Raw genomic sequence first — 21,779 nt, 5'->3', positions numbered from 1 at the left:
CTGGCTGTGTTGGTGTTCCTCAGGTTCACAGAGAAAGGCAACCTGGAGGTGCTGCTGTTCACCATTCAGAGCAAGATGAGAGCCAACAACCAGAAGGTGTACATTCCCAGGGAGGGAAAGCTCATCTCTGACATCAACAAGGTYTCACCCACAGGGCTCCAGTTACTCYCTGTTTAAATGCATTACTTGTCCTGAGTAGAGCTTCAATAAACAACAGTTAACCCTGCAGGTGTTTAAGATCGTGAATAACACCCCTGGTTTAATTAAGGGACCTCTCTGACTAGCTGTGTTCTGATTGGCTCTGCAGGCGTGGGAGCGTCTGGAGAAGGCAGAGCACGAGCGGGAGCTGGCGCTGAGGAACGAGCTGATTCGACAGGAGAAGCTGGAGATGCTTGCTGCTCGCTTCGACCGCAAGGCCGCCATGAGGGAAACCTGGCTGAGCGAGAACCAGCGGCTCGTCTCTCAGGTAACACCCCTGGCCGAGACCTGGTAATGTATTCACAATGAGGAGGAGGGCGGTTATATTTGTCTCCCAGGTGTCCACAGACCAGAGATAACAGTAATCATAAGTGATGGTTGTGATTACATTATTTTGACGAGACATGTTTACTGCAGACCAGCCAGTCTAATTATCTAGTAATGTGGAGGGGAGTGATAAATGACTACAGACACACTGTAGCTAGCTGATCTCCATTTTAATGGCATTTACAACTATAATTTGCTATCACTGTCATTTCTAGAAGTGAGAGTGGATTTAGCAATTTAATAGACAATTTWATACCCTTGTATGCATTTGAACACATTGACTCTTTCTATCACATATACGTTTATGACCAATGTACACACTGACCTCTCCCACTTCTAACCTCAATCTGTCCTCTTGTCCCTCAGGACAACTTTGGCGTGGACCTGGGAGCGGTGGAGGCCGCCACCCGTAAACACGAGGCRATCGAGACGGACATCGGGGCGTACGGGGAGCGTGTGGCGGCCGTGGAGGCGGTGGCCAGGGAGCTGGAGGCAGAGAACTACCATGACGTGCGTCGCGTGCTGGCGAGGAGGGACAACGTGCTGCGGCTGTGGGAGTATCTGAAGGACCTGTTAGCCGCTCGCAGGGAGAGACTCCACGCACACCGAGACCTGCAGAGACTGCTGGAGGAGATGAGATACATCATGGACTGGATGGGAGAGATGAAGGTACTGGAACATATCAACATGTCAACTCTGCACACACTATATATTCTCCCAGTGTAGAATATGTACTCTTGGTCATTAACAACCTTCTGTAATCCTGTACATTTCACACTATCAACCCTGCATGCTAGTACTCCTTTCAAAATGGTTACTACTCCTGGGTGTAATGGGTTTACAGAGGTTGACTGGGGGAATTAAGTCTGTCTGAGTGTATTCTTAGCTCTTGGCCTCAGCTGATTCCTTTTCCCCTGACMACCTTAAAGGGCAAATCRGCCACTTTCCAATCCTGTATTCATTATCTCCAGCACCATACCAGTGTCTATAGAAATTTAGGTGAAAATTAGGGATGTAACAATTCACCGATACACATCTGTCGCTGATTCAAATGTTTAAGATACAAGTGCATCGGTCTGCGGACCCCAAACCGATCCAAATGTAGGTCAGAAAATCAATTAAAATGTTACGAATCGCCGGTTCCCAAAAATGTCTGGCTCCTAGTACATTCTTTCTACCTTCCGAAAAGACCTCATCTTTTGTGACAGCTGATGTGTCCTCTCTTTCAGTGTCCAACTGCATGTAACTGTGTTGACAGTCATTGATCTGCAAGTCATTTTGCATGCCGAATAACACCAGGCCTTGTCAAACTGCACACTATGCCCAGCTTAGTGCGTTGACCAATGTGAGGTATACGGCCTGTTCCTGACCTTGCACATCTGCGCAGCACCTTCAGAAATGTCTTGTGTGATAGTAGGCTTTATTAGTTGAGTGACAACCTATGTAATTTGCTAGGTTATTGTTATCTCTGCGCTGTTGAAGATGGTGTTTTACCGGAATAAAAGTAAGCTATTGGAGACAACACTCATCTGGCTATACCTGCTTACAATAGATTTTATTTAGATTGTTCAGGATCACCATCAGCAGTAGTTTTGGTAGTTTTTCTTTAGGTAATCAATGTGTATATAGTAATTTTTTGATATACWGGGTAAAGTTGATKATTTCATAACAAGGACAGCAATCACTTTTGCGAGGCGCACCACGGTATGGCCGAATCGAGAGAAGAGATGATCACTCCATTAAAAACTTCCAACCGGTCAAAACCATTTGATTTAGAGATGAGGGTGAAATCCAAAGTTGTGCTATATACMCAGTGACCAGTTTATTAGGTACACTCATCTAGTACCAGGTCAGAACCCCCTTTGCCTCCAGAACAGACTGAATTATTTGTGGCATGGAAACATTGCGCAATTGGTATCAAGGGACCTAACGTGTTCGAGGAAAACTTTCCCCACACCATTACACCATTGCCACCAGCCTGTACTGTTGACACCAGGCAGGATGGGGCCATGGACTCCTGCTGCTTACTCCAAATCCTGACTCTGCCATTAGGATGATGAAACAGGAACCGGATTCGTCGGATCAGYCAATGTTTTTCCACTCCTKAATTGTCCAGTGTTGGTGATCMRSTGCCCACTGGAGCCGCTTCTTCTTGTTTTTAGCTGATAGGAGTSGAACCCGGTGTGGTCYTCTGCTGCAATAGCCCTTCTGTGACAAGGACCGACGAATTGTGCGTTCRGAGATGGCGTTCTGCACACCAATGTTGTACTGTGGTGTTATGTGCCTGTTTGTGGCCGCCTGTTAGTTTGCACGATTTTGMCCAWTCTCCTTTGACCTCTCATCAACGAGTTGTTTTCACCCACAGGACTGCTGCTGACTGGATYTTTTTTGTTTTGTTTGTCACACCATTCTCTGTAAACCCCAGARACTGTCTTGCATGAAAAGCCCAGGAAGCCAGACGTTTCTGAGATACTGGAACTGGCGCACCTGGCACCGACGATCATACCACGCTCAAAGTCACTTGGGCCATTGTTTTGCCCATTCTAACATTCAATCGAACAGTAACTCAATGCCTGTCTGACTGTTTTATATAGCAAGCCACGGTCACTTGACCCACTGTCTGTAGGAGCAACCATTTGTGTGAATGGGATGGTGTACCTAATAAACTGTCCGCTGAGCTATGTTATAGCTAATTTGTAAACCACAAATATTGATACATTACTAGCACAAACACTTKATCTGCAAAAATATCAAGTTAATTTGTGGGTGATGGTGATTTCAGAACCAAAGTCTGGGACAAAAAAACATACGCTACATCGCCCCTCCTTTATCTGATATTGGTAGATGCCTAGATGCCTAGTCTCCCTTATGGTTCAGCTCAGGTGCCTACATAGTACATACACCATAGCCATGCATCATTTACACACACAAACACAGAAGTCGGCTCAGACAGATCCAGCTCCGAGAGGCCCAGCTCATGAGTTCCATCAACAGCAGATTTTAATTTAGAATAGAAAATGTGTTTATGCAACAAATGTTAGTGCGTCAAAACGTATTGATTCATTCTGATATCAAACCAAATCACACCGAATCATTTCAAACTAAAACGTWTTGTTCCTGTATTGTATCGGAGCCCATGTGTCTAGATGCGTATCGAATCATTTTGAAAGGGAAAGATGCGCATCCCTAGAAGAACATGGCGTATTTGTATGACCTGTGGTTAAAAAGAGAAGAAGAAAGGTCCTAAAAAAAATGTTTCTCTGTGACATCACAGGGCAGGATTAAAAATAAGAAAACCAGTGATTTTCAAAACCTGTAACGAGTTTCTAGCCAGGGTGAGGGTATTTTCTTGCTCCTCACGTCACCGTGAATCTCAGTGTTTGAAAATAACTGTTTTTAAAATGTTTTAATCCCTTACACTTGTGGAAATTGGCCTATATGGATAGGGCCAAATGGATATGCTTCTAACAGAACTACAAAAAGCATATGCATGACCATGGTAGCAATTGAAAGAACACTTTGGAGATTTATGGGGAAATTATCAGAACAAAGGGGAGGACAACAGTTCACCTGACACAAGACTGAATCCAAACATTACACTCTTGATTTTATGTGCATTTAATTTACTGTACTTTTCATTTGTCAATACCGAAATCTGAAAATACTCTGGATACATTCAGTAACATAAAAATAATATTCATTGAAATTTGGAGTGGGCGCAAGATCATTTTWAAATGTTTTAAAATTGAGTGAGAGGACTAACTGGTGTCTCCAAGTGGCCACACACTTCTCCAGTTCCTAAGTAATTTCAATGCACTTTTATGACTCAAGGAAAGAACTATAAAGTGCTATTTGAGCTCTCCTAGATTTGCCATTGAGCAGTGGAGGTGAACTGAAGCAAGCACACTTGTAGTTTTTTGTTTGCAACACAGCCCTCACACGCAATCTAAAAACGTTCCATTATAAATTGCAATCTGGGTTAGGTGTGCATCATTTTGGAAGATTATTCTAGTACCAACGTGGCTAGCTAAGTTTTACAAATCTTAGTGTTAGGCTTTCAAAAGGCACTTCAGACAATCAGATGTATCCAAGTGAGTGTTCTGTTGCTAATCATTTTCTTCACAATTCGACAAACAGGCTCATTCTTCTCAGGACAACCCAGGGTATAACMCATGTCAGCCTTCTAACTGTGGATCTAACATAGCGATCATAAACGTTGATACTGTACATTTTTTAAATGTACATTTTCTAATATGGAAATGTGAAGTGCACATTTGGACTCATGGCTGTGTGGTTTGCTTGTACGAAGTCAAAGCGGTATTCATTATAATCCTCAATGTCTTGTCTTTCAGAACACATCAAGTCCTTTCAATTCACAGCATTTCCCTCACTCAGACAACAAATGTGCAAAAGTAGCGGAAGGGATGGGGACATCTTCCTGTCGCACGCATTGACTGTCATTCAAAAGCCATACAGCGTTGTGAAGCAGAGAACCTGAGCTCTGACATCCTTTATAGCATGTTACTGTARAGRCACCCTGATCCAATTTAGGCACTTACTGTATCAATGACAAAATGTGCCATTTTCAACCCTTATACGGGATTACAGGGACTGGGAGTGGAAAGGGTTCATTTTTGATGACGTCGTCAGGTAGAACTTGTGCCGTTTTCACATATGTAGACACTGGTATTGTGCTAGAGATAATGAAAATGAAGTTGAAAAGTGGTAGAATTGCCCTTTAACAGATTGATGTTATTGTGATTTAGGGAGCCTTGCCTCATCAATACCTAATGAGCACTCTGTTTTCTCAAATTAAAGTCTCGCTTATCAGTCACCAAAAAAGCTGGCCCCTCATTTACGATATTGACAGCTTTGCTTAATCTATAACTCTCAGTGACTGCTGGAACCATAATGTCTTACCAATTCTCTCTCCCATTACCATTTCATTAGGAGCATGTCTTCACTATGTAGAGAATTTAGTATTTTATTAGGATCCCCATTAGCTGCTTCTAATGCAGTAGCTACTCTTCCTGGGGTCCACACAGAACATTGATAGACAAGAACAGCTCAAGGACAGAGCTACATACATGTATATGATAATATAAAGGTTCTGTACTGAGATAACAGAGAGAACTATACTATAGGCCTACATAGTCCAGACATGGTGAATGACTGTGTTTCTAACATGTCTCCCTGCCATGTGCTCTCCCAGGGTCGTCTGCAGTCCCAGGACAGTGGGAAGCATCTGCATGATGTGGAGGARCTGCTGCAGACTCACAACCTGGTGGAGGCAGACATCTCAGCCCAGGCAGAGAGGGTCCGCGGGGTCCAGAGAGCTGCTCAGCGCTTCACCTCCGACCAACAGGGTGAGACTACAGACATGCACACAAGTTTTATACACACATTGTTACTGTTTGAGTAATTATGAAAAAGATAACATTTGACTACTATGCAACATTTGTTTGGATGCCCCTCCACTGCTAACTAAATAACTAGCTATTTTTCTCCATCTTTCTCTCTCAGTCTACAAGCCGTGTGAGCCGGCGCTGGTGGGAGAGAAGGTGTCTCTGCTGGGCCGGGCCTATGAGGAGCTGGGCCAGCTGGCTGGMGAGCGGAGGGAGCGCCTGGAGGCCTCACGGCGCCTCTGGCAGTTCCTGTGGGAGATGGGAGAAGAGGCGGCCTGGATCAGAGAGCAGGAGCAGATCCTGTCAGGAGGAGACTGTGGCCGCGACCTCACCTCCGCTCTGCACCTCCTCAGTAAGCATGAGGCCTTCAGGGACGAGATGGCAGCCCGCTACGGTCCTCTCGGCCACAGCATCGCCGCCGGACAGACCCTGGTGGAGGAGGGACACTTTGGAGCCCCAGAGTGCACTGAGAGGATCAGGGACGTACGTGCTCAGTGGGCACACCTGGAGGAGGTCAGTGGGCAGGGGAAAGGAAAAGGAGATGGACAAGTCTAGAGAGTAGTCTGTCCATTAGCAAAATGAATATATAGACTATATAGTATTTCAGAAGTTGATGTATTTCCTCTGTTTGTATTCTGATTCCTTCTCTCTCCCTGCATCCCCAGACATCCCAGCTGAGGGAAGTGCAGCTGAAGGAGGCGGTGGCCCTGCACCAGTTCCAGACTGACGCCAATGACATGGAGGCCTGGATCTTGGAGACGCTGCGCCAGGTGTCCAGCCAGGAGGTGGGCCACGACGAGTTCTCCACCCAGACCCTAGCCCGCAAGCAGAGAGAGGTGGAGGAGGAGATCCAGAGCCACCGCACCCTCATCGACTCCCTGCATGAGCAGGCCCTTGGCCTGCCCCCGGTCCATGCAAACTCCCCTCAGGTCAGTTACCCCTGGAACAGTATACCAAACCAACTCACACTTTCTACACTAATGCACACTCTCCCYCWGTTTCTCTCTCTCTCTGATATATACAGACACTGGCCTACTGGCCTACATATTACATACAGACTCTCAATGTCTCCGCTTAAGTGAGACATATTTTATTTATCGTTCCCATTCTGTATTCCTTGACTTGTTATTGACTCTGGTCAGAGGAGTGTCTTCTGGTTGTTATTGACTCTGGTCAAAGGAGCGTCTTCTGGTTGTTATTGACACAGCTAGAAGATGCTCCTCTTACCAGACTGATTGTTGCTGTCTGTGTAGGTGGAGGGGCGTCTGCCTGCTATTGAGCAGCGCTATGAGGAGCTGGAGTCTCTGTCTGCATCGCGGCGTCAGGCCCTGGAGGGGGCCCTGGCCCTCTACCGCATGTACAGCGAGGCGGGCGCCTGCCAGCTGTGGGTGGGGGAGAAGGAACAGTGGCTGGACGGCATAATGATCCCCACCAAACTGGAAGACCTGGAGGTGGTGCAGCAGAGGTGAGCTGGGGAAGGGAGGAATAAGGGAGGAGTGTTAGAATGATGTTATAAGAAGAAAGAAATTATCTGTAGGCAATGATTTAAATGGCCTTTCCTTGATCGATATCGATCTGCGTACTCACTGTGGTAAATGAAGCGGATATCAAACTGAATCTGTCTCTTCTTTTTAACATCAAAACAACGTTTGAGTATGATAATATTTCACCTTTAGTCTCCATTGTAYAGACAAAGCAATGGAAATATGAGTGATGTGAAATGAGACTGTCTGATGTYTCTGTGTGTCTGCAGGTTCGAGACCCTGGAGCCTGAGATGAACAACCTGGGGACTCGTATCTCTGATGTCAACCAGGTGGCCCTGCAGCTCCTGGGATCAGACAACCGCAGCAAAGAGCAGATCCACCAGACACAAGACCAGCTTAACAACAGGTTAGTAGTACTCGACATGTCTCGGACATGAAAAACACACATACCATCTGATACACAGCCAATACTCTGTATACAGTTAGCACTGGGAACAGYTATTGAGACTTCCCCTTGCTCTGGTCCCCAGGTGGAAGGAGTTCCAGCGTCTGGCGGACCAGAGGAAACATGCCCTGGAGTCGGCCCTCAACATCCAGAACTACCACCTGGAGTGTAACGAGATCCAGAGCTGGATGAGAGAGAAGACCAAGGTGATCGAGTCCACCGAGAGCCTGGGCAACGACCTGGCTGGTGTCATGGCCCTGCAGCGCAAACTCACCGGCATGGAGAGAGACCTGGAGGCCATTCAGGTACGGCAGGGTCAACGGTTATGGAGGTGGACAAAGACTTAGGGTAAACCTAATGAAACCACAGCATCAGATAATTTTGAAGATATGATCAGTATTGTTGAGTCATTAACTGTTAATGACATCATCAATACTTTGTATAATTTTATGTCAGATGATGTTGGTGACAACCAGGTATATTTTCCATATCTTTTCAGGGTAAGTTGGACGACCTGAGAAATGAGGCAGAGAAGCTGGCTGAGGAGCACCCGGACCAGGCCGAGGAGATCCATGCCCACCTGGGGGGGATCCAGGAGGTGTGGGAGGAGCTCAACGCCACCATGAAGCGTCGTGAGGAGTCTCTGGGCGAAGCCAGTAAGCTGCAGGGATTCCTCCGGGACCTGGATGACTTCCAGTCCTGGCTCTCCCGCACGCAGACRGCTGTGGCGTCCGAGGACATCCCCACCTCGCTGCCAGAGGCTGAGTGCCTGCTCTCCCAGCACGAGAGCATCAAGAACGAATGGGACAACTACAAGGAGGACTATGAGAAGATGCGGGCGGTGGGTGATGAGGTGACCCAGGGCCAGACGGACGCCCAGTACATGTTCCTGGCCCAGAGGCTGCAGGCGCTGGACACCGGCTGGCAAGATCTGCGCCGCATGTGGGAGAACCGCCACAGCCTGCTGGCCCAAGCTTTCGACTTCCAGACCTTCCTGAGAGACGTCAAGCAGGCTGAGGGCTTCCTCAACAGCCAGGTGAGYACCAGGGCACCAGGGAAGGAGAAGAAACATACAAATATACTGTTTATCTTGATATAGTTACTAATAGTTCTCTCTCCCTCTGTAGGAGTATGTGCTGTCTCACACTGAGATGCCCTCCAGCCTGCAGGGAGCAGAGGAGGCCATCAAGAAGCACGAGGACTTCCTGACCACCATGGAGGCCAGCGAGGAGAAGATCACMGGTGTGGTGGAGGCTGGACGCCGCCTGGTCAACGACCTCAACGCCAACTCTGACAAGATCCAGGAGAAGGCCGACTCCATCCAGGAGAGACATCAGAAGAATAGGGKAGCTGCAAATGAACTCCTCTCTAAACTGAAGGACAACRGTGAACTTCAGCACTTCCTGCAGGACGGACAGGAGGTACAAACCATCAACTAACTCTTACTATAATAATGGTGGTGTGATACATTTTATTGAGATGCTGTTTGTCCTGTATTCAGAAATCTGACAAATCAGTAGTCAAAGTAATTAACCTGAGGTACAGGTCATTGAGTAATATCATTCTCCTTTCTCTCTGCAGCTGACTCTGTGGATCAATGAGAAGATGCTGACAGCTCAGGACATGTCGTACGACGAGGCCAGGAACCTCCACAGCAAGTGGCAGAAACACCAGGCCTTCATGGCTGAGCTGGCCTCCAACAAGGACTGGCTGGACAAGATCGACAAGGTACAGTATGACTATGAAGGATTAAATATTKAATAAATCAGAAAAGGTGTGTGTGCCAGTATTTTACTGTCTGGCTCTCTCTCCCCTCTCCCCTGTTAGGAGGGCCAAGTGCTGGTGACAGAGAAGCCGGAGRTGCAGCCTGTTGTCCAACAGACTCTTGAAGGCCTGCAGAGCCAGTGGGAGGAGCTAGAGAGCACTACGCGCGCCAAGGCACAGTGCCTCTTCGATGCCAACAGGGCAGAGCTTTTCACCCAGAGCTGCTCTGCCCTGGACATTTGGCTGAAGAACCTGTCAGGACAGCTGCAGAGTGACGACTTCGGAAAGGATCTGACATCCGTCAACATCCTGCTCAAGAAGCACCAGGTGGGTGACATTACACTGTCCAATCCAAGCATCATCTTTACCACTTCAAGTCCTCAGTTGTCATACTCCTTTGTGACCATTTGAATGGATAAGTGTCACTTCAATATAAAAGAGGTATAACAAACATGCTCTCCTTCTCCCCGTGTCTCTGTGTAGATGCTGGAGCACCAGATGGAGGTGCGTGAGAAGGAGGTGCAGTCGCTGCAGTCCCAGGCGCTGGCGCTGTCCCAGGACGATGCTGGTGCGGCGGTGGTGGAGGTGGACGGCCAGCAGAGGAGAGTCACTGACAGCTTCTCTCAGCTCCAGGACCCCCTCAACCAGAGGAGGCAGCAACTGCTGGCATCCAAGGAGGCCCACCAGTTCAACAGAGACCTGGAGGATGAGATTGTGAGTGGGACAACCTGACTCTAAATTCAGAGATTTTAATACTGAATCATCATGTGTGTTGTYTACACAGTTTTCTCCTGTTTGTAATTCTTGTTTACTTTCTTCCGTCACTTAGCTGTGGGTGAAGGAGAGGATGCCCCTGGCCACCTCCACAGACCATGGCAAGGACCTGCCCAGTGTACAGCTGCTCATCAAGAAGAACCAGGTGCACAGATGAGGGAGGAAGTCTGGACTTCTATCAGAGTGAAAGGACAGTGGGAGGAAATAATTCACATTGGAGAGGAGATGTTGCATTTGGCTAAACCTTTGTTTTGTCTCCCAGACTTTGCAGAAGGAGATCCAGGGCCACCAGCCCCGTATTGATGACATCCAGACCCACCACCGGGGTATGTCCCCAGGGAAGGAGGAGGTGGACGGGGAGTGGCAGTCTGCTCTGGAGCAACGTCTGGTGGAGCTCCGGGACTCCTGGGCCCAGCTCATCGCTGAGACAGATGAGCGCCACGCCCGGCTAGTGGAAGCTAACCGCGCCCAGCAGTTCTACACCGARGCTGCCGAGGCCGAGGCCTGGATGGGAGAGCAGGAGCTACARATGATGTCAGAGGACAAGGCCAAGGTGAGTGGAGAGACGGGCTGTAGCAAAGACGGGCTGTAGTTAAAGAGCTTTCTGTGTTAATGATGATGCTAATGATGTCCATTCTGCACACTTGATTGCTTTGTTTATCCTTTGCTTAATGATGCTGACTCCATATCTGTGATGTGTGTGTCTGTATGTGATGTGTGTGACCRAGGATGAGCAGAGTGCTCTGGTGATGGTGAAGAAGCACCAGACATTAGAACAGGCCCTGGAGGACTACGCCCAGACCATCCACCAGCTGGCCAACAGCAGCCGCACCATGATGACCAGCGAACACCCAGAGAGGTGAGAGAACACAACAGGTTAATAATGTGGGGTTGGGCCAGTAGCCAAGCAAGCGTTGGGCCAGTAACCAAGRAAGCGTTGGGCCAGTAACCAAGTAAGCGTTGGGCCAGTAACCGAAAGGTTGCTAGTACAAATACCTGAGCCGACACGGTGAAAAATCAGTCTGTGCCCTTGAGACACTTAATCCTAATTTGCTCCTATGGCTGACCTTGTAAAACAACGCATTTCACTGCACATATACGGTGTATGTGACAATTTAAAATAAAATAAAATGCTTTAATAGCTCAATACGTAACGCTAAAAGTTTACCATATGATTTAACTACAGTCACAATGTTCCTGTCATTACAACTGGCCTGACTCTCTCATTACAACTGGCCTGACTCTCTCTCATTACAACTGGCCTGACTCTCTCATTTACAACTGGCCTGACTCTCTCATTACAACTGGCCCTGACTCTCTCATTACAACACTGGCCTGACTCTTCTCAATTTACAACTGGGCCTGACTCTCTCATTACAACTGGCCTGACTCTCTCATTTACAACTGGCCTGACTCTCTCATTACAACTGGCTGACTCTCTCATTTTACAACTGGCCTGACTCTCTCATTTTACAACTGGCCTGACTCTCATTTACAACTGGCCTGACTCTGCTTTCATTACAACTGGCCTGACTCTCTCTTATTCGCCACTACTATTAGTGAGCGTATCAACCTACGGCAAGCCCAGGTGGACAAGCTGTACGCAGGGCTGAAGGACCTGGCTGAGGAGCGTCGTGGGCGTCTCCAGGAGAGGCTGAGGCTGACCCAGCTGAAGAGAGACAGGTTGGACGACCTGGAGCAGTGGATCGCTGAGAGGGAGGTGGTGGCTGGATCCCATGAGCTGGGACAGGACTACGAACATGTCACAGTGAGTAACGCTTTTCTACTATAGATGCTCTACAGACTATCAGTAACATTTCAACTATCTACTAGCCCTAACCCTGAACTTAACCTTTATCCTAACCCCAGCACTAACCTTAACCCTTATTCTAAACCTAACTGTAACCTTAGCAAGCAGTTGCTTATCAACAGATAGTTTGTTAGTATGACCATCTGTAGAGCATCAATTACTGACCTTCAATTACTTAGTAAAACATGAACAAACACACACTTAGGAACACAACACACACTTAGGAACACAACACACACTTAGGAACACAACACACACAGGCACTGATTGTTCACCAACAACTCTTTGTTCTTTGTCAGTATGATGTTCAACCATATGTAATCCCCCTCTCTCCTTAGATGCTGCCGAGAGGATCAGGTCCTAACATAGTACAATACACCATAGCCATGCATGCATTTACACACACAACAACACAACACAGAAGTCGGTCAGACAAGATCCAGCTCCGAGAGGCCCAGCCTCATGAGTTCCATCAACAGGCCGATTTTTAATTTAGAAATAGAAAATGTGTTTATGCAACAAATGTTAGTGCATCAAAACGTATGATTCATTCTGATATCAAAACCAAATCACACCGCATCATTTCAAACTAAAACGTATTGTTCCTGTATTGTAATCGGAGCCCATGTTCTAGATGGTATCGAATCATTTTGAAAGGGAAAGTGCCGCATCCCTATGAAGACATGGCGTAATTTGTATGAACCTGTGGTTAAAAAGAGAAGAAGAAAAGGTCCTCAAAAAAAGGTTTCTCTGTGACATCACATGGGCAGGATAAAAATAAGAAAAACCAGTGATTTTTCAAACCTGTAACTGATTTTTCTAGCACAGGGTGCAGGGTATTTTCTCCCTCATCGTCACCTGAATCTCAGTGTTTGAAAAATAACTGTTTTTAAAATGTTTTAAATCCTTACACTTTGTGGAAATTGGCCTATATGGGATAGGGCCAAAAGGATAGCTTCCTAACAGAACTACAAAAACTATGCATGACGCAATGGTAGCAAAATTGAAAGAACACTTTGAGATTTATGGGGCACTTATCAGAACAAAGGGGACGGAACAACAGTTCACCTGACACCAAGACTTGCAATCCAAACCTTACTACTCTTGAGTTTTATGTGCATTTAATTTACTGTACTTTTCATTTCAAATACCGGGAAATTTCTGAAAAATACTCTGGATACATTCAGTAAACATACAAATAATATTCAATTGAAATTTGAGTGGGCGCAAGATCATTTTAAATGTTTTAAAATTGAGTGAGAGGAACTAACTGGTGTCCTCCAGTGGCCACACACTTCTCCAGTTCCTACGTAATTTAATGCACTTTTAATGACTCAAGGACAAACTATAAAGTGCTATTTGAGCTCTCCCTGAGATTTGCCAATTGAGGACTGGAAGCAAGCCAACTGTAGTTTTTTGTTTGCAACACAGCCCTCACACGCAATCCTAAAAACGTTCCATTATAACATTGCAATCTGGGTTAGGTGTGCATCATTTTGGAAATTATTCTAGTCAACGTGGCTAGCTAATTTTAACAAATCTTAGTGTTAGGCTTCAAAAGGCACTTCAGACAAATCAGATTATCCAAGTGAGTGTTCCTGTTGCTAATCATTTCTTTCACAAATTCGACAAACAGGCTCAGTCTTCTCAGGCCAACCAGGGTATAAACTCATGTCAGCCTTCTAACTGTGGATCTGAAACATAGCGATCATAAACGTTGATACTGTACATTTTTTTAAATGTACGTTTTCTATATGGAAAATGGTGAAGTGCACATTTGGACTCATGCTGTGTGTTTGCTTGTACGAAGTCAAAGCGGTATTCATTTATAATCCTCAATGTCTTGTCTTTCTCAGAACACATCAAGTCCTTTCAATTCAACAGCATTTCCCTCACTCAGAACAACAAATGTGCAAAAAGTAGCGGAGGGAATGGGGAACATCTCCTGTCGCTACGCATGGGACTGTCATTCAAAAGCCATAAACAGCGTTGTGAAGCAAGAGAACCTGAGCTCTGACATCCTTTATAGCATGTGACTTACAGTCACCCTGAATCCAATTTAGGCACTTACTGTTCAATGACAAAATGTGCCATTTTCAACCTTATACGGGATTACAGGGAACTGGGAGTGGAAATGGGTTTCATTTTTTGATACGTCGTCAGGTAGAACATTGTGCCGTTTTGCACATATGTAGACACTGGTAATTGTGCTAGAGATAATGAAAAATGAAGTTGAAAAGTGGTAGAAGTTGCCCTTTAACAGATTGAATGTTATGTGTGATTTAGGGAGCCTTGCCTCATCAATACCTAATGAGCACTCCTGTTTTCCAAATTAAAGTCTCGCTAATCAGTCACCAAAAAGCTGGCCCCCTTCATTACGAATTGACAGCTTTGCTTAATCTAATAACTCTCAGTGACTGCTGAACCATAATGGTCTTACCGATTCTCTCCTCCCCATTACCATTTCATTTAGGAGCATGTCTTCACTATGTAGAGAATTTTAGTAATTTTATTAGGATCCCATTAGCTGCTTCTAATGCAGTAGTACTCTTCTGGGGGTCCCACACAGAACCTTGATAGACAAGAACAGCTTCAAGGAACAGAGCTAAATATATATGATAAATTAAGGTTCTGTACTGAGATAACAGAGAGAACTATACTATAGGCCTACCAATAGTTCCCAGACATGGTGAATTGACTGGTGTTTCTAACATGTCTCCCTGCCATGTGCTCTCCCAGGGTCGGTCTGCAAGTCCCAGGCCAGTGGGAAGCATCTGCATGAATGTGGAGGAACCTGCTGCAGACTCACAACCTGGTGGAGGCAGACATCTCAGCCCAGGCAGAAGAGGGTCCGCGGGGTCCAGAGAGCTGCTTCAGCGCTTCACCTCCGACCAACAGGGTGAGAACGTAACAGACATGCACACAAGTTTTTAATAACCACCATTGTTTACTTTTGAGAATTATGCACAAGATAACATTTGACTACTATGCCACATTTGTTTTGGATGCCCCTCCATGCTAACTAAATAACTAGCCTATTTTCTCCATCTTTCTCTCTCAGTCTACAAGCCGTGTGAGCGCGGCGCTGGTGGGAGAGAAGGTGTCTCTGCTGGGCCGGGCCTATGAGAGCCTGGGCCAGCTGGGCTGGTGAGGGAGGGAGCGCCCTGGAGGCCTCACGAGCGCCTCTGGCAGTTCCTGTGGGAGATGGGAGAAAGAGGCGGCCTGGATCAGAGAGCAGGAGCAGATCCTGTCAGGAGGAGACTGTGGCCGCGACCTCCGAGCTCCGCTCTGCAGCCTCCCTCGAGTAAGCATGAAGGCTTCAGGGACGAGATGGCAGCCCCGCTACGGCCTCTCGGCCAAGCATCGCCGCCAGGGACAGACCCTGGTGGATGAGGGACACTTTTGGAGCCCCAGAGTGCACTGAAGGATCAGGACGTACGTGCTCAGTGGGCACACCTGGAGGAGGTCAGTGGGCCAGGGGAAGGAAAAAAGGAGATGGACAAGTCTAGAGAGTAGTCCTGTCCATTAGCAAAATAGCAGATATATAGACTATATAGTATTTCAGAAGTTGATGTATTTCCTCTGTTTGTATTCTGATTCCTTTCCTCTCCCTGCTCCCCAGACATCCCAGCTGAGGGAAGTGCAAGCTGAAGGGAGGCGGTGGCCCTGCACCATTCCAGACTGAGCCAATGACATGGAGGCCCTGGATCTTGGAGACGCTGCGCCAGGTGTCCAGCCAGGAGGTGGGCCACGACGAGTTCTCCACCCAGAACCCTAGCCCGCAAGCAGAGAGAGGTGAGGAGAGATCCAGAGCCACCGCACCCTCATCGACTCCCTGCATGAGCAGGCCTCTTGGCCTGCCCCGGTCCATGCAAACTCCTCCTCAGGTCAGTTACCCCTGGAACAGTATACCAACCAACTCACACTTTCTACACTAATGCACACTCTCCCCGTTTCTCTCTCTCTCTGATATATAACAGACACTGGCCACTGCCTACATATTACATACAGACTCTCAATGTCTCCGCTTAAGTGGACATATTTTATTTATCGTTCCCTTCTGTATTCCTTGACTTGTTATTGACCTCTGGTCAGAGGAGTGTCTTCTGGTTGTTATGACTCTGGTCAAGGGCGTCTTCTGGTTGTTATTGACACAGCTAGAAGATGCTCTCTTACCAGACTGATTGTTGCTGTCTGTGTAGGTGGAGGGGCGTCTGCCTGCTATTGAGCAGGCGCTATGAGGAGCTGGAGTCTCTGTCTGCATCGCGGCGTCAGGCCCTGGAGGGGGGCCTGGCCCTCTACCGCATATACAGCGAGGCGGGCGCCTGCCAGCTGTGGGTGGGGGAGAAGGAACAGTGGCTTGGACGGCATAATGATCCCACCAAACTGGAAGACCTGGAGGTGGTGCAGCAGAGGTGAGCTGGGGAAGGGAAGGAATAAGGGAGGAGTGTTAGAATGATGTTATAAGAAGAAAGAAATTATCTGTAGGCAATGATTTAAATGGCCTTTCCTTGATCGTAATCGATCTGCGTACTCACTGTGGTAAATGAAGCGGATATCAAATGAATCTGTCTCTTCTTTTTAACATCAAAACAACGTTTGAAGTATGATAATATTTCACCTTTAGTCTCCATTGTAAGACAAAGCAATGGAAATATGAGTGATGTGAAATAGAGACTGTCTGATGTTCTGTGTGTCTGCAGGTTCCGAGACCCTGGAGCCTGAGATGAACAACCTGGGGACTCGTATCTCTGATGTCAACCAGGTGGCCCTGGCAGCTCCTGGGATCAAGACAACCGACAGCAAAGAGCAGATCCACCAGACACAAGACCAGCTTAACAACAGGTTAGTAGTACTCGACATGTCTCGGACATGAAAAACACACATACCATCTGATACACAGCCAATACTCTGTATACAGTTAGCACTGGGAACAGGTATTGAGACTTCCCCTTGCTCTGGTCCCCCGGTGGAAGGAGTTCCAGCGTCTGGCGGACCAGAGGAAACATGCCCTGGAGTCGGCCTCAACATCCAGAACTACCACCTGGAGTGTAACGAGATCCAGAGCTGGATGAGAGAGAAGACCAAGGTGATCGAGTCCCACCGAGAGCCTGGGCAACGACCTGGCTGGTGTCATGGCCTGCAGCGCAAACTCACCGGCATGGAGAGAGACCTGGAGGCCATTCAGGTCACGGCAGGAGTCACGGTTTTATGGAGGTGGACAAAGACTTAGGGTAAACCTAATGAAACCACAGCATCAGATAATTTTTAAGATATGATCAGTATGTGTTGAGTCATTAACTGTTATATGACATCATCAATACTTGTATAATTTTATGTCAGATGATGTTGGTGACAACCAGGTATATTTTCCATATCTTTTCAAGGTGTAAGTTGGACGACCTGAGAAATGAGGCAGAGAAGCTGGCTGAGGAGCACCCGGACCAGGCCCGAGGAGATCCATGCCACCTGGGGGGATCCAGGAGGTGTGGGAGGAGCTCAACGCCACCCATGAAGCGTCGTGAGGAGTCTCTGGGCGAAGCCAGTAAGCTGCAGGGATTCCTCCGGGACCTGGATGACTTCCAGTCCTGGCTCTCCCCGCACGCAGACCGCTGTGGCGTCCCGAGGACATCCCCACCTCGCTGCCAGAGGCTGAGTGCCTGCTCTCCCAGCACGAGAGCATCAAGAACGAATGGGACAACTAACAAGGAGGACTATGAGAAGATGCGGGCCGGTGGGTGATGAGGTGACCCAGGGCCAGACGGACGCCCAGTACATTGTTCCTGGGCCCAGAGGCTGCAGGCGCTGGACACCGGCTGGCAAGATCTGCGCCGCATGTGGGAGAACCGCCACAGCCTGCTGGCCCAAGCCTTTCGACTTCCAGACCTTCCTGAGAGACGTCAAGCAGGCTGAGGGCTTCCTCAACAGCCAGGTGAGAACCAGGGCACCAGGGAAGGAGAAGAAAACATACAAATATACTGTATTTATCTTGATATAGTTACTAATAGTTCTCTCTCCTCTGTAGGAGTATGTGCTGTCTCACACTGAGATGCCCTCCCGCCTGCAGGGAGCAAGAGGAGGCCATCAAGAAGCACGAGGACTTCCTGACCACCAGTGGAGCCAGCGAGGAGAAGATCACGGTGTGGTGGAGGCTGGACGCCGCCTGGTCAACGACCTCAACGCCAACTCTGACAAGATCCAGGAGAAAGGCCGACTCCATCAGGAGAACATCAGAAGAATAGGGAGCTGCAAATGAACTCCTCTCTAAACTGAAGGACAACCGTGAACTTCAGCACTTCCTGGCAGGACGGACAGGAGGTACAAACCATCAACTAACTCTTACTATAATAATGGTGGGTGTGATACATTTTATTGAGATGCTGTTTGTCCTGTATTCAGAAATCTGACAAATCAGTAGTCAAAGTAATTAACCTGAGGTACAGGTCATTGAGTAATATCATTTCTCCTTTCTCTCTGCAGCTGACTCTGTGGATCAATGAGAAGATGCTGACAGCTCAGGACATGTCGTTACGACGAGGCCAGGAACCTCCACAGCAAGTGGCAGAAACACCAGGCCTTCATGGCTGAGCTGGCCTCCAACAAGGACTGGCTGGACAAGATCGACAAGGTACAGTAATGACTATGAAGGATTAAATATTACAATAAATCAGAAAAGGTGTGTGTGCCAGTATTTTACTGTCTGGCTCTCTCTCCCCTCCCCCTGTTAGGAGGGCAAGTGCTGGTGACAGAGAAGCCGGAGCTGCAGCCTGTTGTCCAACAGACTCTTGAAGGCCTGCAGAGCCAGTGGGAGGAGCTAGAGAGCACTACGCGCGCCAAGGCACAGTGGCCTCTTCGATGCCAACAGGGCAGAGCTTTTCACCCAGAGCTGCTCTGCCTGGACATTTGGCTGAAGAACCTGTCAGGACAGCTGCAGAGTGACGACTTCGGAAAGGATCTGACATCCGTCAACATCCTGCTCAAGAAGCACCAGGTGGGTGACATTACACTGTCCAATCCAAGCATCATCTTTTACCACTTCAAGTCCTCAGGTTGTCATACTCCTTTGTGACCATTTGAATGGATAAGTGTCACTTCAATATAAAAGAGGTATAACAAACATGCTCTCCTTCTCCCCGTGTCTCTGTGTAGATGCTGGAGCACCAAGATGGAGGTGCGTGAGAAGGAGGTGCAGTCGCTGCAGTCCCAGGCCGCTGGCGCTGTCCCAGGACGATGCTGGGTGCGGCGGTGGTGGGGTGGACGGCCAGCAGAGGAGAGTCACTGACAGCTTCTTCTCAGCTCCCAGCCCCCTCAACCAGAGGAGGCAGCAACTGCTGGCATCCAAGGAGGCCCACCAGTTCAACAGAGACCTGGAGGATGAGATTGTGAGTGGACAACCTGACTCTAAATTCAGAGATTTTAATACTGAATCATCATGTGTGTTGTGTACACAGTTTTCTCCTGTTTGTAATTCTTGTTTACTTTCTTCCGTCACTTAGCTGTGGGTGAAGGAGAGGATGCCCTGGCCACCTCCACAGACGCATGGCAAGGACCTGCCCAGTGTACAGCTGCTCATCAAGAAGAACCAGGTGCACAGATGAGGGAGGAAGTCTGGACTTCTATCAGAGTGGGAAGTGAAATAATTCACATTGGAGAGGAAGATGTTGCATTTGGCTAAAACCTTTGTTTGTCTCCCAGACTTTGCAGAAGGAGATCCAGGGCCACCAGCCCCGTATTGATGCCATCCAGACCCCCACCGGGGTATGTCCCCAGGGAAGGAGGAGGTGGACGGGGAGTGGCAGTCTGCTCTGGAGCCACGTCTGGTGGAGCTCCGGGACCCCTGGGCCCAGCTCATCGCTGAGCAGATGAGCGCCACGCCCGGCTAGTGGAAGCTACCGCGCCCAGCAGTTCTACACCGAGCTGCCGAGGCCGAGGCCTGGATGGAAGAGCAGGAGCTAACATATGATGTCAGAGGACAAGGCCAAGGTGAGTGGAGAGACGGGCTGTAGCAAAGACGGCTGTAGTTAAAGAGCTTTCTGTGTATGCATGATGCTAATGATGTCCATTCTGCACACTCGATTGCTTTGTTTATCCTTTGCTTAATGATGCTGACTCCATATCCTGTGATGTGTGTGTCTGTATGTGATGTGTGTGACCAGGATGAAGCAGAGTGCTCTGGTGATGGTGAAGAAGCACCAGACATTAGAACAGGCCCTGGAGGACTACGCCCAGACCATCCACCAGCTGGCCAAACAGCAGCCGCACCATGATGACCAGCGAACACCCAGAGAGGTGAGGAACACAAACAGGTTAATATGTGGGGTTGGGCCAGTAGCCAAGCAAGCGTTGGGCCAGTAACCAAAGCAAGCGTTGGCGCCAGTAACCAAGTAAGCGTTTGGGCAGTAACCGAAAGGTTGCTGTACAAATACCTGAGCCGACACGGTGAAAAATCAGTCTGTGCCCTTGAGCAACAACTTAATCCTAATTTTGCTCCTATGGCTGACCTTGTAAAACAACGCATTTCACTGCACATATACGGTGTATGTGACAATAAAAAATAAAAAAACTCAATACGTAACGCTAAAGTTTTACCATATGATTTAACTACAGTCACAATGTTCCTGGTCATTAACAACTGGCCTGACTCTCCTCATTACACCTGGCCTGACCTCTCTCATTACAACTGCCTGACTCTCCTCATTACAAACTGGCCTGACTCTCTCATTACAACTGGCCTGACTCTCTCATTTACAACTGGCCTGACTCTCTCATTTACAACTGGCCTGACTCTCTCATTTCACAACTGGCCTGACTCTCTCATTTACAACTGGCCTGACTCTCTCTCAATTTACAAACTGGCTGACTCTCTCATTTACAACTGGCCTGACTCTCTCATTTTACCAACTGGCCCTGACTCTCTCATTTACAACTGGCCTGAACTCTCTCATTACAACTGGCCTGACTCTCTCTTTTCGCCACTACTATTAGTGAGCGTATCAACCTACGGCAAGCCCAGGTGGACAAGCTGTAACGCAGGGGCTGAAGGACCTGGCTGAGGAGCGTCGTGGCGCGTCTCCAGGAGAGGCTGAGGCTGACCCGCTTGAAAGAGAGAGGTGGACGACCTGGAGCAGTGGATCGCTGAGAGGGAGGTGGTGGCTGGATCCCATGAGCTGGGACAGGACTACGAACATGTCACAGTGAGTAACGCTTTCTACTTAGATGCTCTCACAGACCTATCAGTAACATTTCAACTATCTACTAGCCCTAACCCTGAACTTAACCTTTATCCTAACCCAGCACTAACCTTAACCCTTATTCTAAACCTAACTGTACCTTAGCAAGCAGTTGCTTATCAACAGATAGTTTGTTAGTATGACCATCTGTAGAGCATCAATACTGACCCTTCAATTACTTAGTAAAACATGAACAACACCACACACACTTAGGAACACAACACACACTTAGGAACACAACACACACAGGCACTGGATTGTTCACCAACAACTCTTTGTTCTTTGTCAGTATGATGTTCAACCATATGTAATCCCCTCTCTCCTTAGATGCTGCGGGACAC

At 47.9% G+C, this 21,779-nt stretch overlaps 1 pseudogene; it reads left to right on the top strand.

Moving 5' to 3' along the window:
• Window positions 1–21,779, top strand: part of LOC111964215 (spectrin beta chain, non-erythrocytic 1-like) — an 82,747-nt pseudogene that overhangs the window by 50,071 nt on the left and 10,897 nt on the right.

Source organism: Salvelinus sp. IW2-2015, linkage group LG5, assembly GCF_002910315.2.
Source record: "Salvelinus sp. IW2-2015 linkage group LG5, ASM291031v2, whole genome shotgun sequence".
In the NCBI taxonomy this organism is placed as follows: Eukaryota; Metazoa; Chordata; class Actinopteri; order Salmoniformes; family Salmonidae; genus Salvelinus; species Salvelinus sp. IW2-2015.
The sequence above is the reverse complement of the archived record's forward strand: the minus strand, read 5'-3'. Positions and strand labels throughout refer to the sequence as shown.